We start from the raw sequence: 9,261 nt of genomic DNA on the forward strand, positions 1-9,261 counted from the left end.
ACCCAGGCCAGCAGTGAAGGCCCAAATATTGACAGATTTCATAGTGGAGTGTACCGTCCCAGAGGAGGCCGAACCTGAACAAGGTGAAATTGACGGCCTGAAGCCCCGACCGAACTCCCCCAAAGAAGAAGCAGATCCCTCTGATCGCTTTTGGGCCCTCTATGTAGACGGGTCTTCCAACATGTCAGGTGCAGGTGCGGGCCTGATCTTGATCAGTCTGGAGGGAATCGTCGCGGAGTATGCTCTGCATTTTGAGTTCCCCGCAACGAACAACGGAGCAGAATATGAAGCTCTGATCGCGGGATTGAGGATCGCCAAAGAGCTGGGAGTAGATCGGCTCCGGGTCCACAGCGACTCTCAACTAGTAGTGGGACAAGTCAACAAAAATTACGAAGCGCGGGAGGACAGCATGGCTAAATACCTTGAAAGGGTAAAGGAGCTCGTCCCCGCCTTCAGCGACTTCAACATCAGACAGATTCTAAGGTTGGAAAATACCAGAGCTGACCTTCTTTCCAAGCTGGCAACATTGGCTCCGGCCGAATTGCCCAAAGACGTTCTTTTTAAAGTTCTAAAGTGTCCGAGCACAGAAGAATCGCGGCCCATGATGAAAATTGACCACTAGCCCAGCTGGGTCGACCCACTGATAACCTATCTCAGAGATGGGGTTCTCCCCCAGGATGCAAAAGAGGCTCGAAAGCTCAGAAATCAAGCCTCTCGATACATCCTTTATGAGGGCAAATTGTACAAGAGATCATACTCTTTGCCCCTTTTGAAATGTCTCCGACCTTCAGAAGCTGACTATGCCTTGTGGGAGGTGCATGAAGGAATCTGCGAAAACCATCTGGGGGCTAGATCTTTATCCCATAAGTTGCTCCGCCAAGAATATTATTGGCCGACAATGCATCATGATTCGATTGAATATGTCAGAAAGTGTGATCGATGCCAGAGATATGCTAATATCCAGAGACAGCCCGCCACCGAGCTTACACCCTTGAGTGCCTCATGGCCTTTTGCGCAATGGGGGATGGACATCCTTGGCCCCTTTCCCATAGCATCGGGGCAGAGAAAATTCCTCCTTGTAGCGATCGATTACTTCACCAAATGGGTCGAAGCCGAACCACTAGCAAAAATCACAGAAGCAAAAGTGCAAGATTTCGTCTGAAAGTCGATCGTATGTAGGTTCGGTCTGCCTAGGACCCTGATCACTGATAATGGGCGGCAATTCGCGGGAGCAAGATTCGCCGAATTCTGTGAAGATCTAAATATCTCCCACAACTTCACATTAGTAGCCCATCCTCAGGCAAACGGCGAAGCTGAGGTGACTAACAGGACCCTTCTGCAGGGGATTAAGATAAGGCTCGAAAAGGCGAAGGGAACTTGGGCGGACGAGCTTTATCATGTATTGTGGGCGTATCGAACTACCCAAAGATTGCCCATAGGGGAGACCCTCTTTGCTTTGGCCTTCGGAACGGAGGCCGTCATCCCAATTGAGCTTAAACTTCCGTCGGCACAAGTCGTGGCATTCGACGAACATCAAAATTCGCAAGGTCTTAAAGCCAACCTCGACCTGCTGGAAGAAAGGCGGGAGGTAGCTCAGGTTCGAATGACAGCCTACAGACAGAAAGTCGCTCGCTATTACAACTCCAGGGTCAAGAACAAAGTCTTTAGAGCAGGAGATCTAGTGCTTCGATGGGCCACTGTCTCGCAACCTCAGGATCGAGGGAAGCTCGCTCCAAACTGAGAGGGCCCGTATGAGGTCAAAGAAGTAGTCCGGCCCGAAACTTATTATCTTAAGAAACTCGAAGGAGCCGACCTCCCGCGACCATGGAGCTCGAAAAATTTATGGATATACCATCAATAACTTTATTTTAATTAAAAGTTGTCTATCTACATGTCTCCCCCCTTTGGCACTATCTTACATCGACAGGGCAGTCCAAACAAACTGTATCAGAAGCAAGAGGGGAACCTCATCTCGACAAAGTCAAAAGCCCAGTTCTCTTTAGATCGGATGGGGGGAGAGGCCCTGCAACGTCCATATGCGCCCCAACAACCCTGTTAGGGACAGGAGGAGAACCTCGTCCTAACTTGAGCAAAGTCGAAGGCCCGGTTCTCTTTAGATCGGATGGAGGGAGAGGCCCTACAACGCCCATATGCGCCCCCACAGCCCTGTTAGGGACAGGAGGAGAACCTCGCCCTAACTTGAGAAAAGTCGAAGGCCCGGTTCTCTTTAGACCGGATGGGGGGAGAGGCCCTACAACGCCCATATGCGCCCCCACAGCGCTGTTAGGGACCGGAGGAGAACCTCGTCCTAACTTGAGCAAAGTCGAAGGCCTGGTTCTCTTTAGACCGGATGGGGGGAGAGGCCCTGCAACGCCCATATGCGCCCCCACAGCCCTGTTAGGGATAGGAGGAGAACCTCGTCCTAACTTGAGCAAAGTCGAAGGCCCGGTTCTCTTTAGACCGGATGGGGGGAGAGGCCTTACAACGCCCATATGCGCCCCCACAGCCCTGTTAGGGACAGGAGGAGAACCTCGCCCTAACTCGAGCAAAGTCGAAGGCCCGGTTCTCTTTAGACCGGAAGGGGAGACCTTCCCCAGCGGCCCCTTCGCAATAAGGTTCCGTCCGGACTCCTACGGGAGCCGGACTTCATCTCCGACTTCGGCCGTCGGTAAACTCCGTCCGGATTTCCACGGGGATCGGACTCCACCTCCAACTTCAACTGCGGACAAACTTCACCCGGACTCTTACGGGAGCCAGATCTCATCTCCGACTCCAGCCACAGGCAGACTCCGTCCGTCCTCCTACGGGAGTCGGGCTCCGTCCTCGACCCCGACTGTGGGAAGGCTTCGCTTGGGTTCCTACGGGAGTCGGGCTTTGCCCACGACTTCGCTCGCAGGTAAACTCCGTCCGGACTCTCACGGGAGCCGGACTTCGCCCCGATTTTGCTCACGAGAGCCGAACTCCCGTAGCCCCACCAAGAGCGGAGGAAAAATTTCAAAAAAAAAAAAGAAAGAGAAGAGAAAAGAGAGAAAAAAGAAGAGAAGTAAAGAGAAGGGAATACAACCGCAATAATGGTAAAGAAAGAAAGTTCGGCGGACAACAATTCGACGCAAAGCGCAAACGAGGTAACAAAATCTCCTTCTCATTTCTCGATGTACGTTACAAGACCCGGAGGGTCAAAAAAATAAAACATTATTACAAGACTTGAAAGGAACACACCGGAGGCTACTTCGAGCTGTAGACTTCTCTTTCCGGTTCTATCCTTCCCAGCAGCATTTTCCAGCACGTGTGACAAGCCTCTCGGCTCTCGCCCCCCGCCTCGTTCCGCTCCACCTCTGAAATCCCAACCCTAGGGGGAAAAGGATGGGATAGATTCCAGGGGGCAGTAAGGATAACGGCGGCGGCGACGACGACCTGTTTCAAGAAGAACCGGAGTTACCCCGGAGGCAGCGATGGCACCGGAGATATGCGCCATCACCGGATGCTCCATGACAACCACCATCCTAGGCGTTCCGGCAAGGTCGGCATGCGCTATTTCCACCGTCCCCGCAACAAGTTTTACTGCCCCACCGTCGACGCAGACCGTTTCTGGTCCCCCAGCCCCGACGACATCAAGGATCCCGCCACGGCTTGTAACGACAGCTCCACCCCCTTGACCGGTGTCGCCCCGTTCAACTACTCCGAAATTCTCAAGCAGAACGCCTTCATCGGTTGTCTCCATTATTAAACCCCTGTTGTTGAAGGAATTCTCTCTCGAGCCCCCTTTAAGGCGGCGGGAACCCTCAACGGCAGTTCGACGATCAGAGAATTCGCAGGCTGCTGTTCTCCTCCTTGTACTCTTCTTAGCCCGTGGCATCATCTGGAGATTGGCCTCCGGAGCAGAGGCCCGTGCGGGGGAACCCCGTGGAGAGACTCGGGGGATTGGAAACAGCGGAGAGCCGGCGGAGATGGCAAAGACCAGCGCGAGGGACGCTCAGAGCCAGAAGGGGCACCGATGGAGTAGTTGAGTGGCTAAGCTCTCAGGCGAAGGAAAGTTGTCGTCCCTCAGGCGAAGTGAAGCCTCTGGAGGAGAGGAGGGGGCTTAAATAGGCGACGGAGCCTGGCACAATTATGGTGGCAGGTGTCCCTAGGCCAACCAATGCTCACCGCGTGTCCCACTCATCGCGACCTAGGGTTGACCGTTCGCAGACTTTCACGGCGTGACGCTTGGGATCACGTCCTGGTGGGAGTTTCGAAAAGACTCTTCGGGTCGTCTTAATCGGAAAAAGGCTTCAGCACGCGCGTATTAAATGCCAAAATATCTGAGAACGATCGCGTGCGGACATCGAGGAAAGAACTTCGGCTGTGACAATCTTTCTGTACTTCCTTCATTCGAAAATTCGAACTCGAAAGTAGGGGGACTGGTGTTGGGTATATAATACCCCCAGCCGAAGTTCGTGATGGGAGTGACCCTCCGGGGATCCAACTGACTTTCGACCTCCGACAACATCTCTTCAAACCTCCCAGGCGGTCGAGCCTCCGCCACACTCCCAAGTTTTGTCGACGGGCAGGCCCCCGCTAGCGTCGACCGGATTCTTCGCGATGTCCGGGCTCCTACGGGAGCCGGACCTCGCCCACGACTTCACCTGCAGACTTCGCCCAAACTCCTATAGGAGCCGGATCTCGTCCCCAACTTCGAATGCAGAAAGGCTTTGCCCGGACTCCTACGGGAGCCGGACTCCACCCACGACTCGAGCTGCAGATAAACTTCGTCCAGACTCCTATGGGAGCCGGACTTCGTCCCTGACTCTAATTGAAGGTAAACTTCATCCGGACTCCTACGAGAGCCGGACTTCACCCCTAACTGTGGCTGCAGGTGGACTTCGCCTGGGCTCCTACGGGAGCCGGACCTCGCCCACGACTTCACCCGCAGACTTCGCCCGAACTCCTACGGGAGCCGGATCTCGTCCCCAACTCCGAATGCAGAAAGGCTTCGCTCGGACTCCGCCCATGACTTGAGCTGCAGGTAAACTTCGTCTGGACTCCTACGGGAGCCGGACTTCGTCCCTGACTCTAATTGAAGGTAAACTTCGTCCGGACTCCTACGGGAGCCGGACTTCACCCCTAACTGTGGCTGCAGGTGGACTTCGCCTGGGCTCCTACGGGAGCCAGACCTCGCCCATGACTTCACCTGCAGACTTCGCCCGAACTCCTACGGGAGCCGGATCCCGTCCCCAACTCCGAATGCAGAAAGGCTTCACCCGGACTCCTACGGGAGCCGGACTCTGCCCACGACTCGAGCTGCAGGTAAACTTCATCCGGACTCCTACGGGAGCCGGACTTCGTCCCTGACTCTAATTGCAAGTAAGCTTCGTCCGGACTCCTACGGGAGCCGGACTTCACCCCTGACTGTGATTACAGGTAGACTTCGTTCGAACTCCTACGGGAGCCGGATCTCGTCCCCAACTCCGAATCCAGAAAGGCTTCGCCCGGACTCCTACGGGAGCCGGACTCCGTCCACGACTCGAGCTGCAAGTAAACTTCGTCCGGACTCCTACGGGAGCCGGACTTCGTCCCTGACTCTAATTGCAAGTAAGCTTCGTCCGGACTCCTACAGGAGCCGGACTTCACCCCTGACCTTGATTGCAGGTAGACTTCGCCCGGGCTCCTACGGGAGCCGGATCTCGTGCCCAACTCCGAATGCGGAAAGGCTTTGCCCGGAACCCTACGGGAGTCAGGCTCCGTCCTCGATCCCGATTGCTGGTAAACTTCGTCCGGACTCCTACGGGAGCCGGACTTCACCCCTGACCTTGATTGCAGGTAGACTTTGCCCGGGCTCCTACGGGAGCCGGATCTCGTCCCCAACTCCGAATGCGGAAAGGCTTTGCCCGGACCCCTACGGGAGCCAGGCTCCGTCCTCGATCCCGGTTGCTGGTAAACTTCGTCCGGACTCCTACGGGAGCCGGACTTCACCCCTGACCTTGATTGCAAGTAGACTTCGCCCGGGCTCCTACGGGAGCCGGATCTCGTTCCCAACTCCGAATGCGGAAAGGCTTCGCCCGGACCCCTACGGGAGCCGGGCTCCGTCCTCGATCCCGGTTGCTGGTAAACTTCGTCCGGACTCCTACGGGTGCCGGACTTCACTCTTGACCTTGATTGCAGGTAGACTTCGCCCGGGCTCCTACGAGAGCCAGATTTCGTCCCCGACTTCAACGGAAAGAAGACTCCATCCGAGCTCCTGCGAGAGCCGTACTCCAAGCTCCTCTCAGACGGATAGCCAGTCACATCTTCCCGTCAAACACCCCAGCCGAACTCCGGCCGATAGGCCTGGACCCCCTGGCAGGCCGCAGCAACGGCCACGACTTTGCTCCACCTCCTGCGACGGATTCTACGCGGCTCCATCACTCCCTGACAGGCCGTAATAATGACCACGATACTGCTCCACTTCCTGCGACGGATACCGCGTGATTCTTCCATTCTCTGGCAAGTCGCGACAACGGACGCCGCTCCGCTCCCCGTGGCAAACTCCACGTGGCACGCCCCGGTGATAGCCACGGGTCTGCTCCACTACTCTCCGCAACAAATTTCTCCTGACTCTGGGCGGCCCACTGCTAGACGGTTACAGGCAACGCTATCAGTTTGTTGCCCCCTCCGCCTATAAAAAGGGGACCCCAGATACGTTATTCTATAAGCTCTCGTTTTTACCTAGAAACTCTGCTAAAATTTTCGTTCGAGCACTCCATTCTTGTTGAGGCAAAGAACTGACTTGAGCATTGAAGGGTCTTGCCGGAGCAATCCCACCTCCGGTTTAGACTTCTTTTGCAGGTCCCGGCGGCGACCGCGACTCCAGCTTCTCCGGCGCAAGCGGATTTTTGCACCAACAACAAAAATACTCCTATTTTTTGAAAAAAAATTATAATGTTCTGTACATATTATAACATCCTACGTTATATTATGACATCCTGTGGACAAAAATTATAAGTTTCTAGATGCAAAATGTCATAATATGGGTATAGAATGTAATAATTTTATCAAAAAATAGGGATATTTTCATCATACAAAATTTTTAAATAAAAAAATTGATCTACAGATATTAAATCTGTATTGAAAAATAATGACTATATAGATCAATCAGATAAGACTGTGTTAGATTTTCTACGTGCCCACGGTGCACAAAGGATTTGCCTTTGCGTTGGTATTTATATAGAAGAGTTTAAATATCGGACCGAATTGGGCCTTTTGGGTTAAGGTAGTGTTTAGGCTATCTGGTCTGGCCACTTACCTACATTTTCCAGCCCAGACCTTGGGCCATATAGTTTGCCGGTGCAGGCTCGATTTTCAAACTCGGACTGAATCACATAACTACCAGAATCCAGTCCGAAACGTACTCGGGCTCATCCAAATTGCTCAAGCCCATAATCTGATCCAAAATTGGCCCAATTGGGCCTACTTTCAACCCTACTTAAAGCATGCTTTGTTCTTGGGTAAATATAAAACTAGAGATAGCATTGAACCGGATTCGGAATAGATTTCTAACTATTCAAATCCAAATCCAAATACTTAATAAACCATCCAAACTCAACCCAAACAATATCAGGATTGGATTTTTTTTGTTCAAACCCATCTCAATTGGTATTGAGTAATTCAGATTTATGCGGCCCGAATCCAATTGAGTTATATTGAGCTTTTTTTTATTTTTTCATTTCTGTCAACTCTAAAACCATATTACTATTCCATGAACCATACTTGTCTAAAACAAAAAAAATTTCACAACATTTGATTTCATGTTCAATCAAAATAAAATTCAACAATACTTAGTTCAACAACACTTAATTTAATGTTCAATTAAAATAAAATTCAAATGCAATATAAATTTAACAGACATTCGACAACAATACTTAGTTCTAACACCTCTAAAGTAAATAAAAACACAAATATAATTTAGAAGTACATCTAAGTTTAAAGTTTCAAAAAAATTTAAATAAGAATTCTCGACCAATCTTCAATTCCAACATTATTCTTCATCCTAATGAAATCAGACTAATGGCTGATAAACTAATACCATCAAATTATCCACATTGGGGAAATAGAGGAGGCTGAAAAGACTAAAAATATCTTAAATGGAATCGGACTAATGGTTGATGGGTGGCAGACTAATGACTGACTGTGAAAGGAATAGCGAATGAACTAACGGTTGGTTGTTGGACTAATGATGGTGTCACTACTAACCAGAGAAAGGGATGATAGGACAGTTGATGGATGGTGGTGTGGATGTGGTCGACTGGCCATATAGGACAATAGGTGAGGAGGGTTTGGTTTGCCGTTTTGTACTTTGTATTTGTGGGCGATGGTTGAAGGAAATAAAAAAAAAAGAAATGGGGGAATAAATGAATAAATTAAGACTTAGTAACTAATATATGGTAATTGATAAAATATATTTAATGAAATATATATATTTTTTAAAATACTAAAATAGTTCGGATCAGATTCTGATCGGATGTATAACTATCTAGTCCTGACTCGAATTCAAAGTTAAGCATTGGGGTTTTATTCGAATCCGGTCCAAATCCAGTCAACGCATCGACTACCCAACCCAATCGGATTGGGTCGGATCGGATACTCACGGATTTGAGTTTTGTTGCCATCTCTATATAAAACAAAGTGATTTTACACGTAAACACTGATGTATCAAATTTATATATATCCCTAAAAATAAATTAATTTGTATATTAATCATTCATTAATCCCTAAACTTTGCATATTGGACATTCTTCACATAAAATTATAAGTCAAGGGAATTATTGACTTGTTTCTCTTAAATTCGAGCATATGGTTGTGTGAGTATCTTTTCTCCTCTCCCTTCCAAGGCCTTTTTTAAAAAGGGGGCGCAATAGGGTTACCGAAAGTGTTTCATTTATATTGTCTATTTAGTGAATATTTGCAGAATATTTCCTGGAGCTTCTTTGCAAATGCTTCCAACCGTCGGGGGTGGATTCACACCAATCTACAATTTGGCACTTCTCTTACGAGCTGTCAGCTGAGAAGAGATTCCAAAATCAAACTAAAAAAAAAAAAAAGCGGTGCTCTCACCATTATTTTAAGAAAGAAAAAACAAACATTGCATTCGATTTACTTTTAGGTTAGTATGCAAATACAAAGGACAGCTTGGGTTCCTACCAAAATAGGATTAATTTTAGCAATGCACGTCAACAGTGCTAAAAATCAATAGCATTATTTCTTGCATAACATCGCTATGCAATTCTCTCATATCCAACCATTTAT

This window comes from Elaeis guineensis, chromosome 5 (genome assembly GCF_000442705.2).
Source record: "Elaeis guineensis isolate ETL-2024a chromosome 5, EG11, whole genome shotgun sequence".
NCBI classification, from domain to species: Eukaryota; Viridiplantae; Streptophyta; class Magnoliopsida; order Arecales; family Arecaceae; genus Elaeis; species Elaeis guineensis.